The 23,602-nt window shown below is 39.8% G+C and overlaps 1 long non-coding RNA gene across 1 annotated transcript; it reads right to left on the reverse strand.

Moving 5' to 3' along the window:
- Nucleotides 1-15,524: 15,524 nt before the first annotated feature.
- On the reverse strand, nt 15,525-17,972 carry LOC138685844 (uncharacterized). The gene is made up of 2 exons (XR_011325226.1): nt 17,489-17,972; nt 15,525-15,680 (listed from the first exon to the last, which is right to left on the reverse strand). It is a non-coding gene; the product is annotated as an uncharacterized lncRNA (long non-coding RNA).
- Nucleotides 17,973-23,602: the final 5,630 nt, after the last annotated feature.

The raw sequence follows: 23,602 nt of genomic DNA on the forward strand, positions 1-23,602 counted from the left end.
CAGAGGCAGTTCACTTGAAGAATGGACACTGATTTCATCACCAGTGTTGGAGGTATAAGCTTGAATGAACCCTTAGAGTAGGAGCTGAGCCAAAACACTGGACTATCCATGTGAAACAGTTTAACAATGCTTATGAGCAGGATGCATTTTGTCTCTTTATCTAAGTAATGCTGGTGAGGAAGAAATACTTCATGGCTTGGGAAATAATTTACCCTTAGTGTACTGAAGCCATGAGAAAACTATGCAGCCTGTCCCAAGACATTGTCAATAAACCATTAAGTTATGTTATGCCATAATTTCTTCTATGTATGATACTTATTCTATCTACCTCTAAAAACATTATAAAGGCAGAAAATGTGGCTCGATCCTAAGTGTCTCTCCGTACTTGAAGACATTGACTTGCTTCCTACTTTGCCCCAGGTTTGCTGTCTGATACTGGGAAAGTCATTCAGGCTCTGTGGTTTCATCTTCCTTTTTAACATGTCCTAAGTCCCAAGAGATGATGAAAGATGTTTGCACTTAGTGCTTACACTCGCAACCAGTGGCACCTTTGTCATGCTGTGGCATGTGTGAGCCTTGTCTTGGCCCTTTAGCTAGCACTGAAGTTATATACTTACTACAGTCTAAAGCAGGAGATCTGAATATGCTCTTCTCTACTTCCTCTCCCTTTAGAAGCTCTCCAACTTTGCACTAGCAGAACAGCAAGGAAAATATGATTTTTTTTTTTTTTTTTTTTGGTCCATTTGCTTATAAATTGAAGCTCTCTTGGGAAAGCTTTTCTGTCAAAAGGCAAAAGAAATTGTGACCAATATATTGAAAATTATTCTAAACCTGGTCTATGCATAAGAGTACCTTACATTAATCTCCAGTGTTATCAGCCCTTACTGAACAAGTAACAGGGCTGTGCATCTCACCAGTAGGCTGGCAGTCTTCTCCTTCTGATGACAGAAATGTCTTGTTTCCAAATCAACAAACTGGGAATGCCACTAATGGGAGAACACTTTTCTTGCAGGTTGGCTTTCATAGACATGGGAGCAGTTATTGGCATGGAGCAGGTGAAAAAATTGAAGAAGAGAAAAATAACAAGACAGAGTATGCAGGATACAGGCTATGTGGAGTTTCGTGCATATTTTATAATAGTAATTGAAGATTAATATCTGTTGTGTATTTCTCTGTGGTTGAGAAATACTTGTGGTTGAAGACATGGCAGAATTACCTGTTACATGGATATCACTAGTACATATATTTATTAGTGTATAGCAACTCTAAGGATTGTTTCTTAAGATATATTTTGATTGCCTTTTAGTCATGCTATCCAGTCAATAAGTAGCTGCCTCTTCCTACTTTCAAATGACTAGATCAAATGAAGGTAGTAGATTAAGCATTGCCATTCTGATCCTAATGCAACTTTTGTACACGTACTTCTGCAAATTTTAGTTCAGAGATTGTCAAAAGAAACTTTTCTAACATTTCTTCTGAATCTGCTTCTGAAATACATTAGTGTGAAAAAGAGGGGGCAGCAGATTAATTAGTGAGTAAGTGAACCAGTTAATTAATATTACAATTAAATCTGCCTGAGGTATGCTTATAGCATCCTTGGCACTTTTCAAGTAATGAAAAAGTGGTTGCTCTCTCCCTCCTTCTCAAAGCTCCACTGAAAATGTGGCTTGTCTGAAACAATGCTCGTGTGAAGTTGGTCAGAATGAGGTGGACGAGTGAGTTACCATGGTGTCAGAATTATTTTGTGTCCTGTGATGGGGCTATTCTTCTACTGTTCACAGGACTGAAATAGAATAGAAAATTTGTAATTATATACAATATGCTGCCAAGAGATCAACTTTGTTGCTTTTGGCAATCGCTAATGATTTTTTATTTTGCAAGAGCAGCATAATGTTTTATTTCTGCCCCCATTTTTCATAAAAAGTTAATTTGCATACATTTCTGCAAGAGTGAACCATGTTACTATGGGAAAAAAAGCTCAAAGAATCATCTGAAACGGGGAGAATTTACCATAAGTAAAAAACAGAAAAGAAAAGGTGAAATAAAATCATATAACACATTTCAGGCCCAAGCCTTCATGCTGAAAAAAGGTTTTTATTTCCTCTGATGGTGAGGGTCCTGTTTTGTGTGTCTGGTCATCACAATGTCATCTGGGGGCTAAATGCACATAGATGAGCTAGGATCAGTACTGAGCTCTGAACACATGCTTCCCATGGCTGGTGATGTCCCCAGCATGGTCCCCAAGCTCCATGTCCAGCACAACCTGACCCTGGGGTTTACTGAGGCCGGTTAAGCAATGCAGCAGTGAATACTGAAAAGAGTGCTTAGGTTCTGCTCTTCCAGAAATAGTCACTTCAGGCTCTGGGCTTGGAGCAGCCACCCTCCTGGCCCTGGAGTTCAGCACCTTAATCACACCCCGTCATCTCCACACAAGCCTTGGGAGGCAGCAGCAGCAGCAGTCCCTCCTAATGCTGTCCTGACAGCATTGAAACCGTCGTGAGCCTGATCACCGTGCTCTGCATTTCCTACCAGGGCCAGAGCCATATCTTTGTTTCTGAACATTCGGAAGGATACAACCTGAGCTCAAAGGGATTGCTATCTATCTATCTATCTATCATTTATTTATAATCTAAAGATGGATGCAATGAGTTAGAGTAAAAATCACTGGAGAGAGGGAAGGAGGGACAGAGGACAATGGGTTTGGCAGCCTCAGGAAGGTTACAGGATTTCACATCTGCCAGTGGCAGCGCATTTTAACAAGCAAATGAAGATACCCACTTCCATCTGTACATTTGAGAAATGGGGCAAAGGAAGAGCAAGTCCATTTTTCTTTTTTTTTCTTTCTTTCTTTTTTTTTTTTTTTAAAGAGAAGCAAATGCAGTATGTGTTTCTGTTGGTATTGGTCAGTGCCCAGGTAGAGATTTGTGAAGCACATTGGTGAACCCACCAACCAGCACAGTCTGCTCCAGCACACACGCTCCCACTGGTGCGATGTGGGAGAGGTCACAGGACTGCAGCACATTCATTCAGGAGCCCTGTCCTGGTATGCTCTAATGCTGACATTGCATAACTTCATCTACCCTCTTCCAGGATTGCCAGGCACAGGAGCTTCAGGGCTCCAAAATCTGCTTAACCCCTGGGCCTGTACCAATGGCCAGGCAGTAACTCGGCCAGGGTTTTACAGCTGAAGAGTCTGAGCCCCTCTGCTCTCAAAACAGTAAAGAGATCCTGCTCACAAAATGTGTTTCCAAATTTGCCTTTCTTTCTTATATTCCTTACAATGTTTATGTGAAAAAGATAAGCAGATGTATTAATGTGGGGCTTAAACTCTTGTAATACCATAATCATGATTGTTCACAATGCTTTTGTCAGAGATAATAGTTGTACTCCATACGAATGTCTAAAATATAGATATGAACAATTGGGTAGAGCAGGACTGAATTTCACTCATTTCACTAATCTCCCTTCTGCTGCATCTAAAAGGCTGCCACAACTGTTGCCAGAACAATGCACAAGTCACAAGAGAACTGGAGGCAGATACATAAGAAGAGATTAAAAAGACCAAAATACAAATATTTAAAGGGAATTTGAAAAGCTATTAAAAAAAAATCCTTGAAATTTCTGTACTTTTTGCTTTCATCATTTAGAGCAAAAATTTAATTGCCTACTTACAGTCTGAATGAGATGGCAGGACATTTCCCCACTGTTTAATCCTGTGATCCAGCTCATTTTCCCCTTGCTGATCCCTTTCTCTTTCCACTGGGGACCAGAGCTGTAACTCACCCTGACCAGCAGAACAAAGCATCTTGTCTTTCGAATGCTGAACCAAGCAGTCGTGAGACGTCCATATTTCAGCAAGATTTTCCCCACAACGCTCCCTCTTTATTGGGATCCCAGAACATGAAAGAGCCTGTAGAAAGAAGGAGCAGGGCCTGCAGAAATCATTTCTGTCCAAGCAAAGCCCTTTCATGTGCCTTTCCTGGGCTCACCGATGCGGAGGAGAGGGTAGAGCAGCCCCTCAAGCTCCCCGCGGGACCACCAGTTCCCGAGGGCCCCTGTGCCCCCTCAGCAGTGCCCTGGACCACCACCAGCCCAGGGCAGGCACAGTGGCCTTCCTTCAGCCAATGTGGAGACGGAATGGGCTGTCTTCAGTTTTACTGCCAGTTCTGCCACCCGCCTTTTGTAATCCGAAATGACCTCTGTGGGTGTCTGCTCTGCCTGCTCTCGTGTGCCTCTTCTGCTTGCACTGCAAGGTCTTTGGGCCAGGGTGTAATCTGCAGATGTTTGGGCTACACTCAGCATTGTGGGGATACATGGGCTACTATCACAAGATTTTTCTCACCCTAGCTTTCCACTTGCTCTAATAAGGAATCTGGAGATTTGCCTTCCAGTCGGGTTTTCCACAACCTTGGGTGTACACAAATACAGTCATAAAGGTGATTTGAAATTTTTTTTTCTAGATTAATATAGAATGAATGGACTTATCCATCTTCCTTAGTCAACTATCAGAGTAAGCAGGAACTGTTTGTTTGGAAACTGAATCCTTACAGCTTTTATTCAACCCATTATATTTCAGGTATTCCCACTACTTGGCTATTGTTGTTCATATTTTAACACTATTTTAAAAGGAAATGTGCAATTTCTGACAAGTAAAAGGTGTGAATGACTGAATCAATGGCATCATTCATTTCACTGAAAGCAGAATCAAATGCTCAGTCAAACTGAACACCTTGGAACCTAATCCTGCAGACTTTATTCAGATTAAATCCCCGTTGGAAACACTGGGGAATTTGGCATAAGCCTTTCATTATCAGAAACCTAGATTTCCATTGCAAAAACCATTGCGAGGCTGCTACTGGCAATTAAATCTGCTCTTTGCCAGGGATAAAGTCTTAATATAAATTGTCTAAACTGAACCTGTTTTAAATATGTGTTTGGAGGGATGAGGACAGGGAAAACAGGTTCGATGATGCATCTAAAAAACAGATAGGGTGTATCTGACACATTTCTGTGCTATGTCAACAAAATAGTAAAAAAAGAATTCGTGCAAAATATAATTCACAACTAAGGCAACTACTCATTTTGTGGATCATTGTAGCCATATTTGATTTTCACATCTCCCAGTCCATGAGACATTAATGATTAACTTAATGCATCTGGTAAACTATAAACTGGATCTTTTACTCATATATGTTCCGTAGGAGGGGTTTTGTATATTCAAGGTCTTTTTGTTAATTATTCATTTATGTTCTTGGACATATAATTACATTACAAAAATATAAGATGGCTATAAATCTTATTTGATTTAGGTAAGGACGAAAAAGCTATTTAGTTGAAAATAGGTTTTACTTAAGCAACAGCTTTGAGAAAAATAATTTTTGATTAACGCAATGGTACAAAACATCTGAATATCGTTCCTTTATTGTAAATCACAAACTATTGCAACTACCTATACAGATTCTAACACACCCTTAGTGCACGCACACTGATGAGAAGCATTTTTGCAAGAAATACACTTTGCATATGACATTTAAAGCAGTTGATTAAGGGAAAGAGATAATTAAAAGTTGATAGAAGTGTTGGATTTCCATTTATGCACTTTCTATGTTTTATAATTGCATTAGTGTTATACAAATGTATTCCACCATTCCTGCAAGTATTAGGACTGACTTACTAGATTATTTAGAGTGAAAATATTTTAAACTATCTCTTGAAGCATGTTTCTTAATATGAAAGCCTAAATATTTTCGGTAGTAGCTTTATTTGTTAGTGTAGTGCACTTGCCAGCATAAAGTTAGAACATGACTAAAGGGTATCTATGAAAAAGACATGGTCAGGTGTGTCCTGGTGCAGTGAATGCTAATATGCCTTCAGTAGAAGCACATTATGCTTTTATTTCTGACTGTACACTGAATTATTTACACCTTCAAGGCAGCTGATTGAACTGCAGCATCAGTCAATTAGCAAATCAAAAATTTATATGATTCCAATTTAGCATGGAGTCCTTCTCTCTTTTTTTTTCTTTTTAGATTTTCACCCTGACAGTGACAAATTACTCCTCTGCTGGCTGAGATTGGAAATTAAAAGCATTTAGAGTTGCTCATGCATTTATGCTAATGAGAACTTCTGATATGATTTGCATGCAAAAGAGGACAATCTGAAAGCTCATCAGTTTTTCATGCTTCCGCATTTTGATGTAGTAGGGTTTTTTCTGTTTTCTGCAGAGCAGAAAAATTTTTCTTGGGGAAACAATACTCTATGTGAACAAAAAGAGTTTTTCTTTTAAGTCAGAAAGTTCCTATTTTTTTTTACCCTCCAGATTCTTGTCAAATCATTTGCTTTGCTGTTTCAGAACTGCAGCCCACATTCATTAGCATTTTAGATGTTTATCAAAGGAACGATCCAGTATCTGCCATGCAAGATTATAGCTCAAGCTTCATTTTAAATTCAGCAAGAAAAAAAGACCTGAGGACAGATGAGAAGAGGGACGTGCACTCTGACAATCTTCTTCACAGATACACCCGAATTAATCCTATTTAGAGCAAAATTTGATTAATCACCAGAGGTGGCAGCTTTAAGTTTAGTGAAATAGTTAACTCTGACAAATTTTGGGGACCTCTTTGGTGCAGCCTTTCTGGAATGCAAATAAAGAAGCTAGGCAATACAGATGAGACAGCAGATAACTTTAAAAAGGAATTTTTTAAAAAACTCCTGTTTAGTAAAGACATTGCTGCCATTTTTAGGTGCTTAATTTTGCTCTCCAATTTGCTATAACAAAAGGCAACATGGCAAAGAAGGGTCTGGAGGTAACAGAAAACACCAGTGTATTTATTTTGCTTTTGCAGTACATGATTTTGTATATTGCAGGTAGGTAGTATAATTAAAATAATTTGCTCAGTAAAGGAAGAGAATTGTTTCCCGATTGTTTGCCTTGCTTGAGAAGGTTAATCAGGTTATATCTGTCTATGTTTGAGTTTTTGTGAATGTACAGATTTTTTGTTTCAGAAATGATCTTTTTGATACCGGTAATTTGAAAGACCCTAACCATTGTCCTGCATTTACAAAAATTTTTGGTGCTATAGTACTTGGTGAACATTAGCATAATCCAATAATTCTTTCAGCCCCCAAAAGCTACTATTTAGAGTTCTAACTGTAATTATTCTTTCTATCTTATCATTCAATTGATCAAGTTCCAATGTATTGTTTAGTAAAACAAAGGCAAAATATATGTGATGTCTGTTTCACATCTGAGTTAAAATTAAGAAATGAAATTGAAATCATAACATATTCAAACCATCTTCTAGAATACACTTTACACTGGATAAGGTTTTACCCTCAGGTACATACAGCAGCACTGAAGACTTGCTGGGTTTCAGAGGTGTTACAGAAGAGAATTGCACCCATTGACTTCACTGGTGTTGCAGTGAGGTGCTTTACAACCAGTGCACTGTATGCTCAAAGACAGCTAACAACAGGTGTATACTATGTTTTGATAACATCTCCTGTCTTAAGGCAGTATTCTTGCTTCATGTACTTGAAAATAAAATATCCGTTTCTTCTATAACTGCAGCAGTTCCCCTTCTTCTTTTGCTGCATTGATCGCTGGTTCATGGAATAGATATCTTACTTCATCCCTTGATGAGAAAGAGAGGGGTGTGGTAGGGTAAGCATGAAAGGGGAAGCAGAATGAAGAGTCAAGAAAGGAGACTAGGAGAGAAAGGGCCATGCAAGAGCGTAACTCAGCTTTGCTGTCCACTTTGGCACATCAGAAGTTAAGGTATAGTGGAAAGAAAGGAGCTACCTAGAATCTCCCTACCCTTGATGCTAAGTTTGCCTGCAACCGCCACTGTTAAATCAAATAAATGGCTTCTTGTCCTTGCTTCAGACCAGCACCTTGGTATCACCATTCAGCCCTGCTTATTTCAACAGCCAGCTAGATGGCTCTCTCATTTCACACCTCTAAAGGTGCCAGGCCATAATCTCTCACTGGAAGTTCTTCCTTCAAGTCAGGCACTTTGCAGCTGCAGCTTCTGATTTTAACTCTCTGAGGTTTTGAACTTTTCAAACAGTTGATGTGCCTTACCATGGATAGAAGTCTGGCTTTCTTCTCCCTCACCTATTTCTGAGCTATGCAAGTGACATATCTTTGGCCATTAAGATTAGGTCTCAATGACAGTGACTGTCTTTCCACTTTCCTTCCACATCCATAGGAAGCCTTCAGGCTCTCTGGATGTTCCTCTTTTACAGTAGATGCACACAAATGGCTTAGAGGCAGTAACAGCAGCATAGCAGAAAAATCTCCATTTGCCAATATCTATTAAGACAGGGAACCTTGAAAACTCCATGAATGTGATATAAGGCTTACATGAAGTTCTTCCTTCACCAAAATCTTCATGTAACACAGATTAAAAGACAGTGCTAGAAGAATGAATTATTTTTTCCCTTTCTTTCTCTCACAACTAAACTTCATTTACCAGGGTTATGTTACTTCTTACCAAATGACTTGGATTGCACAGACTGAACACTTTCATGTGTTTTCCTTTGCTCTCCTTCCTGAAAATCCCTGCTGAGATAACCTACCAAAATACTACATTAAGAACATGATTTTCCTAACTTGACACCTCATACAATGTGAGTTGTCTCTAGAGCCTGATTCCTAATCCCTGCTGAAATTCACTTTGTCTGCACATAGAATCAGAGATCTCCTAAACCAAAAATCTACTTTTTAAGTTCCCCCCCCAAATTTACAAGCCTAGCATTTTCTTTTATCCTCACAAAGATAGGCCTAGAACAGATTGCCTATTCTGAATACACTTCTCTTCAGCAAGAGGATTTGCAAATGCATCCACATGAAGACACTCCCAAGTTGTAATTGCCTTGTTTTTGAGTGAGGTGTTTTTGCTTCATTGTCCTCAATGATCATTGCCTGTGGTAAGGAGGAGTTTTTGCCCTTCAGATTTTTTTCTAAATTGCTCCTCCTTGATTCCATTTGAATAGCTGAGATCCTTGAAACCAAAGATTACAAAAAAAACTAAACCCCAACCAATGTTGAAATAATTTAGATGCCAGCTTAGCCTTCCAAAAGAATGCAGTTAGTTTCTCACCAATGGTAGGAAAATGTCAGTCTTTATCACTTACAGTTCATATATATTGAGATCTATCTCTTTCACTCTATTGGCAGAACATCGTTTTCACAGGCTCCTCATGACCTATTTTTGGGGGCAAGCCAGTACTTCTTCATCCTTCAACAGACACCTTTGTAAATCACCTTTTGTCTTTCAGGGAAATAGGCTATCAAAATTATTGGAATTCAGAATTCAGAAGCCTCTGACCTGGAGGTGTCATTCATCTTGCATTATTTTGGGAATAATCTTCTATTTTCATCCTGGTCACCTCTTTGTCACTACCGATTCTAGCTTGCTAGGCTGCTGAGTTCAACTGGAACATCTTTTGAGCCCTAAAGCTGATTCTTTTCAGGATTTATATGTTCATATGCTGGTGGACAGCGTTCCTTGAAGCTAGTTCAATGATCTAACATATCTGTTCCTAAATGCAGCAAATGAGCAATAATTACCTTTGTGAACAGAGGGTGCCTCAACCATTAAAACTGCTGTCGGATGCTGTAATTGTAGCCATCATCCTATGTTCAGCAGCGAGCTGGGGATATTTGACTATAAATTTACCTGTCTGCTTGCAACATGCTATCAGAAAATTGCTTTACAATCACTTATTCTTCATGGAGGTTTCCCAGCACTTGCCATTTCCCATTTATAGACCAGTTTAGGTCAGTTATTGCTGAATTTTATGTGTGCCAAAACCACTGTATATAGATTTGTGTCTGGTCTGCTTCTGTAGTGGACTTAACTGGCAAATTATTTGCTTTCTTCTGCTCTGGTAGGAACCATAATGTTGCAAATTCTTATTGTCTTCATAACACACAAAAGTAGGGTATGACAAAAGGAATTACTGGGAATAATTTTCCATTCTTCAGTTTACATCTTAACACCAGTGTAGACAAAGTCATGAATAGTTATAGGAAGTACTTTAGAAATGTTGCATTATATTGCCATGTTCTCTGTGTGAAACTCCCCTTGAAGTCAATAAGAGTTGTGTATGCTATTCAGTGGCATAATCAGGCAATAAATTATGAAAGCTCTGCAAACACCAAACATAACAAGCCACAAACAAACGACATTAACAAGTGACAAAAATACCCAGTGTTATGCTAGTAAAAGAGTTAAAGCTAATAGTTTTGAATGTGATAAGATCCTTATGGCTGGTAGGATTTGGCAACCTTTAGCAAATGGGTTAGGAGGAGAAGCTTACCTTGTACAGCTGTCTATTACAGAGTTTCCAGCCTCTTCCACTTAGACAGTGAATCTCAGTTGCAACTGTGATGGAAAACAGGGCTGAATGGAGACTTGCATGTTCCAATATTACAGCGTTCTTATGCTCCAGGACTCCTCATAGGTGGCTTTGTTGGGGCTCAAATTTAATTTTCAAAAGAGTTTAAAACCGATCTAACATAAGACAACATTTTAAGTCAGTGGTAATACTACATGTTTGAAATCTCCTCCCAGAAACTGCCTCAGGAAAAGCTGGCCACTAAAAGTGCCTTTGAAAGTATACTTTTTTTACAGTACATTTTTAAAAAAATGTTGAAATAGAATTTTCCAAAATGACCACTTTAAGCCTGTGATCCAAAATGGAATTTACTAAAAAATTCAAAAGATCTTGACACTTACAAAAGAGACTGAGAAATGTGAACCTTGTGTTGACTAAAAGTGACATTCTGAAATTGTTCTCTCAAATCTTAAAAGCCAATTAAGAATAAACAAAGGATCCCAGAGGTCTGAGATTGCTCTAGGCTTTAGAGCTGAGTCTAACTTACAAGTAACAAGATCTTTGTAGAATACAGCCCTGCTTCTGCTTGGAGTATTTGTAATGGCAAGATGAATGTGTGCTGCGATGCTGCAGCTGTTATCAGAAGCCAGCAGTTTACCACAAAGCAAAGGAAAAACGGGCTGTCATTGCAATGGTTCTTCCACCTTCCCATTTGGAGGATGCACCCATGGTACTCCCTGGACAGTAAAGGTTTCTGACTCTCACTGTGAAAGCATTCTTCACTGCTTGCCCAGTAATTCTGAAGCCCACACTATAAAAAGGGGTGTGGAGCTCCAGCCCTGCTTTTAGAGCAGTGGCAGACTGGCCAAAAATCAATTGGGCTGATTCAGCCTCTTCCAACAGTTGCTTCTTTTTTTTTCTTTTTTTTTTGTTAGAATTAATTGGGACTACTGTCAGTTTTTATTAGAAAGAAGACTCATGCCAACTTCCCAGTCACTCTTCCTTATTGTAAAAAAGAAATAACATTGCAGAACAGGTTTCAGTTTTCCAATATCCTCCACTCCTTCCCCAACAAGAGCAATTGAATTACCACGGAGGTGCTATGTTCCCTTGTCAGAGTTAAGGATGGCTGGCCAGTGATTTCACCATTAGCTCCTGCCACAGCTCAATGAATCAGTTTGCTGTAGGTATGGGTACCACTTGGAGAGGAAGAGCACTTGACAGAAACAGAGGAGGAAGAGCTCCACACAAAGGGCAAATAAACCCTATCTGGGCTTGTTTTAAACTGTATCTGATACCACAGATAGCATGTAAGACTCCAGAGCTGAAAGCCAGATCTAGCCAGCATCCTGTCTTGTGCCCAGTGGGCTGTCACTCCGGAACAATGAATTGTGCCACCAAAGCACATGAGGCTCGACCTCCATCCTCCCAGGCCTTCTTGCTCCTCCTCCCTCAGGGGAAGCAAAAGAAAGGGTTGTTTTGGGAAGCAGGTAGCAAGGAAAAAGCTAACAGGAGGCATGGGAGAGCCCCTGCCATCTGGGGGTAAAGAGATGCTCTCTCATGTGGAAGGTCCTCCTATGCATCTGAAATTCTCCTCTCCCTTCTTTGGCCTCACTGTCGTATGGTTGAGCTCTGTGTTTGCAAGAGCTGTCACTCCCATGATATTTTGGGTTCACTTAAAAAACGTGATTTTGTAGGCAGATGATAAGTATTTTTCATTTCTGGGAAAATCAAGGGCTCTTACGGAAAGAAAGCACTGTAGTAAATACTGCTTTCTGATCATTTATCTTTTGTGTGCAGAAAAAAACATAGAAGTGTGTGTGTTCTTCATTGATATTCATTTGGGCTTTCATGAGTTACTTAATTTTCTTCAAAAAAATAAAAGGAAGATAGAGGGAGAGGGGAGATACATTGTATAATTCCCACAAAATATTTCATAGATGGGTATTTTTTTCCACAATTCGGTGGTGTGGACAACAAGAAAATGTCTATTACTGTGTTAGCAATTATAGAAGCACTCTCCTTCAGTCTACAGTTTCAAAAAGACAGTGTACGTTTTTCACGTCTGAAGAAAATTATTGTGGACATTTAGCCAGCAATAGACTTAGACTTATAAGCAGGTTCTACATTTACTTGAATTACTTTTATGTGTGCCAAGACAAATATGGCTTACCTTCATATATATTTCTGTTTACCATTTACTGGTTTATACTGTCACAGTAATTGTTTTATGTGGAAGGAAACATGGGAGTATTTTTTCCTGTTCCACTGTGTGTGCACGGCTGGCCACAGCTTTAATGTATAAGAGCTCCTGAACAGACTGGAAGGCCAGAAATGTAATGCAGCACTAGGACTGGACACGTGTGTGACTGCTTATATTTCTTAAAATGTACTTCATATCTGCTCCAAAGGAACTTCATGCCTATTCCAAGATACCACTTCTTATCATCCTACTTCCAGGACATTTAGATTCATCTTATTTGATTAGTTGCTCTGTGTCCAAGCTGTCCAGAAAACAAAAAGCCAAGCTCTTGAAGTTGGTTTGTTACATATTTGGATAAAAATGAGTTCTTCAGAAATCTCTTACAAAAATGAGATGGCAAGACTGGGCCATCATTCAGTTGCCAAGAGCTCAATGGTTAGCCCACTCACCTACTCTACTTAGGGCATTGACCTTATTTTTGCCCTCTCCAGCCCCACCGAAGGGGGGCCTGTTTGCTCTCAGACTGGTGGATGCTTTCTCCCAAGCAGGGCTTGAGAAACTTCACAGAGGTTTTAGTTTGTTAAAAATATCCCATCCAACAATACATCATTAGCTCCAGGCTTATTGCTCTGATTTTTGGAGAGTCTTCCATTGATGTCCTCACAAAAGTATTTCATATTTTTATGTTCTCAGAAAGAGTTTCTTATGAAACCTCTGATGAAAGTTTCCTAGAGCTACTCAAGACCTTGTTTTTCCTTAATACAGTTTAGATTTGATTCTTCCCCAACTATTTTCTAGGTCTCCCAATAGAATAATCCTTTGAAGGCATGCTTGGAGCATAATTTGTCGTCTGGTTTCTAAATAACTCCAGCAAAGTCTCTGTGAAGTTGACGAGTCATTTTACACACATTCTTTGTCTAAATGAGATATATTAATCTGAATCCAGCTCATTGTCCCCAGAAAAAGGGGTAAAGGTGATAATTTTCTATGTTCCCTTCTTGGATTTATGTAACTCTGTAGTAGAATACAGGTTGTTGGTTAGTTTGTAGTGACTATTTAATGAGTAAATAGAATAATGGTGAGAGAGAGATATGCTTCATCTGTATTTATTTTCTAACATAGCTGACAGCTAGAGTGATATCTTCTCCTTCCTTCTTCTTTTATTACAGCAGTACTAATCATACCACACAGACACACATTTGTCATTATATGTAATTATGTGCAATATGTTTACATTATAATATTTTATATTGGAGAGGCATAGGTTTTATAATGTTTTTACTCCCAGTTCCTTTCTGCTAGAGATTATTTCACTTTATGCATATTTATAAATGATATTTAAAAGTACAATAGCACATTAATTATAATAAAATGGTGATTCGGAAATAGGAGCAACTAGAGAACTGATCTAGATGACTCCCTAACTTCTGACGGAGGGGCAGCACTTTGTTCGTGCATGGGGAGCTTTCCTTTGGCTCCTTGAAAGTATAGAGACCGACCACTAGTTATTAGGAAAGGCTGCCATTTCTTATGTGATTAAAACAGGTCTGAGGAAACCTTGATCTTTCAGAAAACTTTTGAAAGACCCGTTCCTCTATGGATCTGTTACTAATCCCGACAGCAGTGTGTTTTCACACTCTCTCATCAGTACTCTCCTTTTTTCCACTTCCTCCACTCTTTTCTCCAACCCAATTAGCAGATTAGCCAGCAGGCTCTGAAGCCTGAAGAAGCAGAAATTAAATCAACTTTTATCACATGCCAAGCTAACCGTGGAGTTCTCCAAGAGCACAGCCATACCCTCAGAGAGTCCCATCCTTAAGGACCCCCAAGGGTGCGTAAGGAAATCAAAGGTGCCATCAAAGACTCCTTCAAAGTTATGACACCGTCCTGCCCAAAACCGCTTCATAGTGACATACGGATGAGGTCCTGACGGTGAGGTTGGGTGACGTGCTGTGGGGCCAGCAGCAGTGGGCAAGCGAGGGGCTGCGTTAGTGTAGCCAGCCCCTAATGAGAGTGCGTTATAGGGCTGAGCAGTGCAGGTGAGACGCAGAAAACAGCAATAACCATGAGCCAAGCATAGCTCCTACACGTGCTGCCATCGGCAGGAGCAAGAAGATATTTAATTGTGGGATTTTTAAACTGTGTAGTTGCAAATGTGGGTAATATGACAGTGCTGATGAGGCAGATGTAGTCAGTAGGTTTTAGCAGGTTGAGGTAAACTTCATTATTTAGGCAATAAAGGTATGTTCTAACTAGAGCCATTTTTCTATGTTGGTATGTTACCACACATGAATTACCATTCATTTACTAGCACATCGTGATAAGTATTTTATCTACAGGTGAAAGCATCTTCAGAGGTCACTTTTGTACAAATCAGGCAACTTGTAGGAGATATACAAAGGTGAAGACCTGCACCACTTTAGCCAGGTCTCTGTAGATGTTTCAGATCTTATTTTATATAAAATAAATACATGACTACTGTAAAGACAGTAAAACGGTGGGCCAGGCTGGTATACACTACACAAGCCACTCTTACAAGTAAAGAACAGTTCTTAAAAGATTTTGGGATGTCCTGTATAAAGTACAGCTCCATAGGTAGCTTCTGCACTTGAAGAAATGAGTGTGACTGGGGAAAGCAAACATTCTACCTCCACAAAAGAGGAGTAAGGAAAGCGGGGAGGATATCAGCTATTTGGACCTCAGCTATTGGACAGCTATTGGAGACCCCACACCTTCTGGACTCTGGCATAACACCTAAGATCTACCACACACTTTGAATATTTTCACCTCAAAAACAGACCATAAAATGTCTGCCTGCATACAGAGGATCATAACAGCGTAAAGTTTGTTTCTGCACACACAACAACTGACAGACCTGCTCTATCTGTCCCTTTGATTTCCTCTGATTGTTAGCTCTGAAGCTTAATGATGACACCCTCTGTAAAAAAAAAAAAAAAAGGACATTTTAAAAAGTGCAAATGCTTTGCTAATGAACTTTATTATTAATCCAATCATGCTGATAAAGAGCATTCAGTGTGAATATCTTGCCGAACTAATTAAGGTTTGAGGCTTTCTTTTTCCTTATCTTCATGAAATCAGAGAAACAGAGAAGATCCAAGAGTTGAAAGGATCTCTGAGGAGCAGAGCAGAAAAGCTGAATGACAAAGAGAGAAGACAACCAAAAAACCATTTTGGAATAGCAGGAAGGTGAAGGAAACATTTAACAAAAATAATTTTCATAGTAGGTAAGTGAGGGACAATTTTAAAAGGCAACTCTTCATATTTATAGTTTACTGCACATTTTTCTGGTTTGGTTTTGTATTAATTCACTTTAAAATTACTGTATGTATTTTGATTGCATGTTTTCCAAATAAGTTTGAAAAACATGCGGGAAAATTCAGTTAAGCAACAACATCCTGTAAAATTTCCAATGGTCCAAGTGGTCAACACACAGAAGGTCAAGATAAATACATATAGAAACATGAAATAATTTGCCATAAATAATAACAAAGCTGTGTTATCCCATTCCAGCTATAAGGAATATGCCACCAAAGGTTGGGAACAGACTAATTTTTAAGCTTCAGGGGAAAATCCGAGTTTATATATCTACCCAACCGCATACGGTGTCATGTTCTACCTCTTCTGCTTCAGCCAGCCTGCTGTGGCAAATTATTTCATGTATGCTATACAGAGAACGCTTACTTTTAAAATATATTTATAGGTTATATAAATTAACTTTTAATGGGGCAATGATGTTAATCGGCTCTAAATGATAACAGATTTCTGTGGTACAAAGAAAATATAAAAGGAGAGGATGGTAAGGAATGATTGAATTTGTAACATTCTCCTGCTATATTCCACTTGTTCTTTTCATTTCCTTAACACAATTATTTAGTAGGGGCCTCTGGTAAAGTTTTACACCTAAAGCGTTGTTATAAAATATTCAGAAGTTACTATATTTTAATACTGCTGAGTAAGTACTTTGTTTTTATTCTCTGGTGATTATAGTATGGAGCTGTATTCCTGTATGAAAGGCTAAACAACAGTACAAAAATACAGACTTTATATTTAAGTTTGGCAACAACATGCACACACATTTTTGAGGGCATGTAAGGCTTGAAAGGCCAGGTACCGTCAGCAGGTACTCTGGCAGGTTGAAGTCTCCAGGGAATGGCCCGCTGCAGAACAGAGAAAGTGGAAAAGTGCAGAGCTCTGCCACTTTATAACAAGAAGTGCTGTATATGTCTGCTCGGAGAAGAGTTCCTCTTGCTGATTACCTCCTCAACATCTTTAACCCAGCAGACCTCAGCTGTGGGTCCAGTCCCTTCCATGTACAAATGACACTGCCTGGGCAGAAGGATGACATGCTGCTTAATATTTGTATAGGTGTCTTTAAACACTAACCTGCAGGAGCTCTCCCTGCACCTCTGCACCCTGCAGAGGGGCACGAGGTGGGAACTGCCTGCTAGTCTTCAACAGATGTGCACAACTCCCAGAGATCCATTTCTCTCTTCTTTTATGCCTCCAAAGGCTGCTGCTTTGAGAATGTTTCCAGACTTTTCCTTCAGAATGGCTAATCCTTTCCTGGCCGTAAGCAAAGTATTCCTCATTATAAAACAAATATTAGCTACAGTTTTTGTCTGTGGCAGGTTGCACCAGTCATACAGAGAAGAAACCATCTTCAATGCTCAGACTTTGAAAGCGCAAAGCGATTTCAGTTTTATGTGCCTTGTCTGGCTAATGCCATGATTGAGCTCATATGATACGAGGCTGAGATCTGATCTTTTAAAAGAGTCATATATGAAAAGAAATGAGTGAAGGGGTTCCCACCCCAAGCTCTTGGTGATATACAAATGCCTAAATAGAAATGGTTGCTTCTATCAGGACAAATCTGGAAAATCGGGTGCTTCTACACCCTAGTCAATGAAGAGGACACAACACCATTAGCTCTTCTGCATGGGAACAGGGAAATTTCCCAATTATTTCAGACAGAGACGCCACCTCCAAACTGCCATGGGGGTCCTGAGGCTCAGCGAGATGCTTCGAACTGCAGACAGTAGGAAGGAGAAGCATAATAAAGCTTAATGGGAGAAAGCAAGCAGATTTCAGATATTAATAGGAGTTTTGAGAACTGAGTGATCACACAACATCTTTCACCCAAGTCCCCTCTGGTTCTCGTGGCTGGTATTGAGCTTCTGAGGCTGGAGGGCTGCTCTGGTTTCCACAAAACTTCAAATGCCAATGAAATATTCTGGATGGAGGGTTTAATGAGACACTTTCAATTACCCTGATGTTAAGGGGACAGATATCTGCAGTCCTTCCTTCTAACTTCTTACCTCTCACTATGCTGCCTGCAGTGCCTGTCAGCAGTCCACAGGCCTTTCATTTCCAGCAGATGCCGGACACAAACTTATTCCTTTTGTTCTTAACCCAGCACAATAGGTTAAACCCTTCACCTTGACATCAGCTATGTTAAAGCAGAATAACTTCCCATGGAAAGTATGATATTCAGATGTGCTGACACCTTGAAATAGTTAGGAAAGAGCACATCAAATCATCCAGCTGCATCTTGATTGTCATTAAATGTGGTTATTCTTATTACTATGTTTTTCAGTGAGAAAAGGATTTTACAGTGGCAAAAACACCTCTCCCAAATCATATTTTGATTACATGTCATTATAAACTTAGGTAATTATGGTTATTGGAAATGCATGCGAGTGTATATTTTTCAATATATTTTGGTTTTACCCTAGCCCTCCAGCCCCTCCTGTTGTAAGTTCTGTTGTAGTTCTGCAGAAAAGAACTGCTGCAAAGATTTTTTTTTTTCATAGCCTTTTAAGGTTTGCTGCTTTATATCATCAGCACCTTTCAGTCAAAAGCATAAAGAAGTTGGGACTAGCAACTGTAGTGTTGTCGTGATTTAACCCCAGCCAGCAACTAAGCACCACGCAGCTGCTCACTCACTCCCCCCCACCCAGTGGGATGGGGGAGAAAATTGGGACAAGAAGTAAAACTCGTGGGTTGAGATAAAAATGGTTTAATAGAACAGAAAAGAAGAAACTAATAATGATAATGATAACATTAATAAAATGACAACAGCAATAATGAAAGGATTGGAATGTACAAATGATGCGCAGGGCAATTGCTCACCACCCACCGATCGACACCCAGCCAGTCCCCGAGCAGCGATTCCCCGCCCCCACTCCCCCCAGTTCCTATACTAGATGTGACGTCCCATGGTATGGAATACCCCTTTGGCCACTTTGGGTCAGGTGCCCTGGCTGTGTCCTGTGCCAACTTCTTGTGCCCCTCCAGCTTTCTCTCTGGCTGGGCATGAGAAGCTGAAAAATCCTTGACTTTAGACTAAACACTACTGAGCAACAACTGAAAACATCAGTGTTATCAACATTCTTCTCATACTGAACTCAAAACATAGCACCGTACCAGCTACTAGGAAGACAATTAATTCTATCCCAGCTGAAACCAGGACAAGTGTTTAGGCAGTCTAGAAATCAAAATATTAGAAAAAAATGTAAAGAGTTCTCAAACAATATTATCTTTCTTTTTAGGTTATAAAGTATTTTGAAAAAGGATGTCACTTTTCACACATAGCAGATACCAAGAGTTCTAGTTTCCAAACTGAATTACAAAATAAATATATAATTTTGAAGTTTGGACCAAAACAAGCCATTTCATCTCATAGAACATATCTGTCAATATTATAAATATTGAATTATCTTTGTTTCAAATGGAATTATTACAAGAATTGTGCAAATAATTAAAATTTCCATTCATGTTCATTATGAAAAAACATCCTGTTCAGAGGCAGTACTATTTGCAGATTATTTTTCTCTTGCCCAGCCTCCTAACTGCCTTGGGAATTGATGCGCACTGTTTTCATCCCCTATTGACCATAAAGGATTTACTCCAGAGTTACGGAAGCATAAATCAAAAGAATGATGTGCTTTGGGCTCTCACCTTGTTGCTCAAGGAAAGGAGAAGAAAATGGAAATCCTCCTAGCCCTGGGAAGGTGATGTTTACGTGCTGCGTGTCTACCCAAACCTTGGAAAGAGTGTTTTGTTTTGGTATGTACGAGGCACCATTGGCCAGAGCTGCTAGCAACGAGGCAGGATGCTGAACCACCGCGCTGCCATGATTCTGCCTCTCCTTGCAGCGGGGCTTCACGCCGGGTGCCTGGAGGAGCTCAGCAGGAACCCCTTCTCACCCTGCATTTCTGCAGGCTGTGTGAAGCAGCAGGCTGCAGGTCTGCTCCTCTCCCAGCCTGACTTTGGGGCCCATTGCACCTTGCTGAGCTCAGCAGCGTGCTGCTGCGGACCAAGTCTCTGCTGCTCGGCTGTGGCAAGGTTATGGAGTGAGCGGTGACCCAGGAGCCTCTGCCTGTCACCAGAGAGAAAACCAGCCCCTTCTGTAAACCAGAGTCTCTGCCTCCCAGATAGGTGGGATTTTTTTCTCTCTCTGAGAAGGCAGCTGGTCCCGGCTCCTTGCTTCTGCGAGTCCAGCAGGAACTCAGCACCTGGGGCCAAAATATCACCCAGCTGCCTTGATTGGATGGTAAGCACTAGGCTGCACAAAAGCAAGCTATAGTACTTACCTGAAAAAGTTGAAGTGAAATAACAATTGCATTTTCCTCAGATAAACAGAATAAAAAGATCATTTTTCACTCACCTTTTGGGAATGAGGCACTCAAATGCAAAATTATGTATTTCCACGATGGAAGATTGCAGGAATGCCTGAGGAAGATCACATTGATGTGACTGGCAGAATTAGCTCTGCCAGATCTCATCCCCTGCAGAAGGAGAAGCCATCCTCCTTGCAGAATGGATTCAATATTTAATGACCATCAAGGCACCTTTGTTGAAAGTGAAGTTTAAAAATGGAGTGCTAGGACTTAGGATAAGGTAAGTGAAGAAAATGAAAGTGCATAGCCAGTCTTTCTGTTCAGGTAGGCAACATCTTTATTTCTGAGATCACCTTTATTTCTTTCACTCCTGAAATGCACTTCTATAGTATGCATATAACCGTGTGTGTGGACGTTTGCGTGTGGCACTGATCAAGGCATGCGCAATAAACGGACTTGCTGAGTTTAATCGGAGGATTTATGATGAATGTGTTCAGATTTTGTTTTCCTCCTTCTTTAAGACCTAGGATCTATGAAAGAAGCAGCAGCAATGGTTTAAGAAGTAGTTGTTGCAGTACGTAGGGCTGTTTCTCAGAAAATCCTGCTTTCCGACACTGTGCCTGTCCTGGTATCATGTGGCCAAGTAAATGTGGCTGATTTGTTCATAATCCCAGAGCCCTTCTTGTGCCGTCTGATAATTGTGCCTTCATGTGTTTCAGCATCTGTGTAGCAGTGTAAACTAGTGGTTATTACTCAGAAAACACTTGGGATTATTTCCTAGAGATTTGTGGCTGGTAGTTTAGCTGTGGTGAGTACCTCTGAATAAAATCATTATTTAACATGATTTTACATGTCAATCAAAACCTGGATGAGTGTAAACTAATTTGTGTGTGTGTGTATAGCTACAGTTTTTCCACTTAACTTGATCACCTTCAACTGTTAAAAAAACCCAGATAATCCTATTGGTGAAACTGTATTTTAAAGTGAAGTAAACAGTAGATAAAAAGAATCTCCAGGGACATACAAAATTACAAAATATTTTCTGTAGAGCTACGTACGAGACAGTGTTTATTTTGTTGAAAGCTCTGATCTGGATTACTGCCCTATTGTGTTCAGCCATAGAGAAATAAGGAAAGAGAAGGTAAAAAATAGATAACAATTTCAAAGAATAATTTTCATAGGCACAAGATAGCAAAGGACAATGGATTAGCACAACATAATGTAAGTGTCTTCTTAGAAAACATCACAGAGGAATAAATCATAAATGTATTGGACAAACAGCTTTAAGACAAGTTCCAGGCAAAAGGTCCACACAGAAATGGTGCAGGACTTGTGCCTCAAGCAATTCTTGGTGATGGAAGGGGACTTTCCTGCAGCACAAACATTATATTCAGCTGAGGGCTTCAGGCATACTGGTGTAAGGGAACCCCTCTGTTAATTCCACAGTAAGGGTGTCCCCATGAAGAGAGAGATTAGCAGTTACACCTGTTGTAGGTCTGTAACTGTAAGTAGCACTGATAAGCCATAGCCCTTTAAAACTTGCTTTTTGGTTATGTGCTCTTGAGAGAGGAAATGCAACTCTGAGTTAAGTACAAGGCCAGCAGCTGGGATGATTACAGTGAAGTTTCCCAGGAAGGTGAAAGGTTGGAGCCTTCCATGCTGATTGAAATGTGTGATGCTCTCTGCAACTACTCCCTGAATATTTCATTTCAAAATGGCTATATTTTTCTTAAACCACTTTACATCTTTCTTCCAAGTGCAGTTTTGCAGATACATAGTCCAGAATTTCCTACTCTGCTCTTAATTATCCATCGGCCAGCTTCCCCTTATTAATTAATGCTCAAGTTTTAGCAGCAGCTTGAACTGGGTCACTGTTCACACGTTGAAACAACAGATGCAAAGGGGTTTGTGAGTGACAGGATAAAAATCAGGCACCATCTTGGCATGAAGCTTCAGAAAGATGTTAAGAAACCTCTCTGCATTTCATATTGGAATCTATTCCACATCTCCGAGCAGTGTATATACTGTACAAATGCTTCATTTTAAGTCTGCCAACATTGCCACTCCAATTTGTCAATCCTGGAATTCTTTTTAGTAAGTGCTACAAATGTACGACTCATCGTTGTTATTATGTTCCATTAGAACATTTGCCAGTTTTGAGTTCTGTCAGATATACGCGATAGCATTTGATGAATCACTGCTGAAATGATCCACTACAAACAACATCCAATTTCTTGGAGTGCTTTCTACCAGTATTGATAAGTATCTGGGGTTTAAATGCAATGCTGCTTCTACACACTCAGTCATATTGCTTATTGCAAACATTTGGAATGAGTTTGCTATCGACTACTTAATTAATTGTCTTGGCTCATACTTTTTTCTGTCAGTCAAGGATTCACTAGTCTACTGCCACAAAGTTTTGTTAGAGAAAAGGTGCCACATTCAGTTGCATGGCTGATTTGGTAACCTGTTTCCAACATCAGGGTGCTCCAACTACAGCGAACCTTCATTTGTACTTGAGGTTTGCATTTCTTTCATTTGTAGAGTATGTTCAGCATCTGGGTTGCTGCAGCAGACAGGACAAGACTTCGTAAATATGCACACAAACTCCGTTGAACAAGTCATTGATCCAGAAAATGTCCTGTAGAGCAAAATCCGCAAAGCAGAATGCCTCACCCTGTAAACATAACTCCTCAGATACAGCCTTGTGTAAGTCTTGGGGGAGGGAAAGAAGCAAAAAATTAAAAACAAAAAAGAGGGGAAGGTACAGCTTTGGAAAATTGGGATATCTCTGTATTCTACTTTTCATTAGAAGTGAAAATGTTTCAAGTAAAAAAGTAATAGGATTTTTGGAAGGATTTCTACAAATCACATCATCTTTCTTATCACCAAATTTAGCAGAGTAGCAAGCAGTTAGAGCCTTCTAAGGCATATATAAAGATGAAGTCAATAAAGAGTTATTCTGAAGGCAGTATTTTCACCTAGTTCTAGTTGTAATTACACAGTCAATACATTTTTTGTCACTTCCTTGTTACTAGGGAGCATTGTCTTATTTTCAGCTGATCATTTACTCATTTGTATTCATTTCCCTTCCCTGTGGACTGGGAAAGACCTTAGTCTTATGATTGTTGTTAATTCATTGCATTACCAAAGTGTCTAGGAAACCTAGTGAGGGACCAGTCTCCCAGCTGATGAGGCCCTGACCATGAACAGGTGAAAAGATGGACTCTGATCCGAAAGATTTACTATCTGAATTTAAGACAGCACCAGTGCAAGTACAAAAAAGATGACAGACAAGGGAATCAGCTTCGTTTTCTGTAACAGAGAGGGAAGAACCAATCAAGGGATGAATAAGAATCCCTTTTGGCAGCTCTTTGAGAGACAGATCTTAGAGAGGTAGGAGAGCAACCATGAG

Source organism: Haliaeetus albicilla, chromosome 7 (genome assembly GCF_947461875.1).
Source record: "Haliaeetus albicilla chromosome 7, bHalAlb1.1, whole genome shotgun sequence".
In the NCBI taxonomy this organism is placed as follows: Eukaryota; Metazoa; Chordata; class Aves; order Accipitriformes; family Accipitridae; genus Haliaeetus; species Haliaeetus albicilla.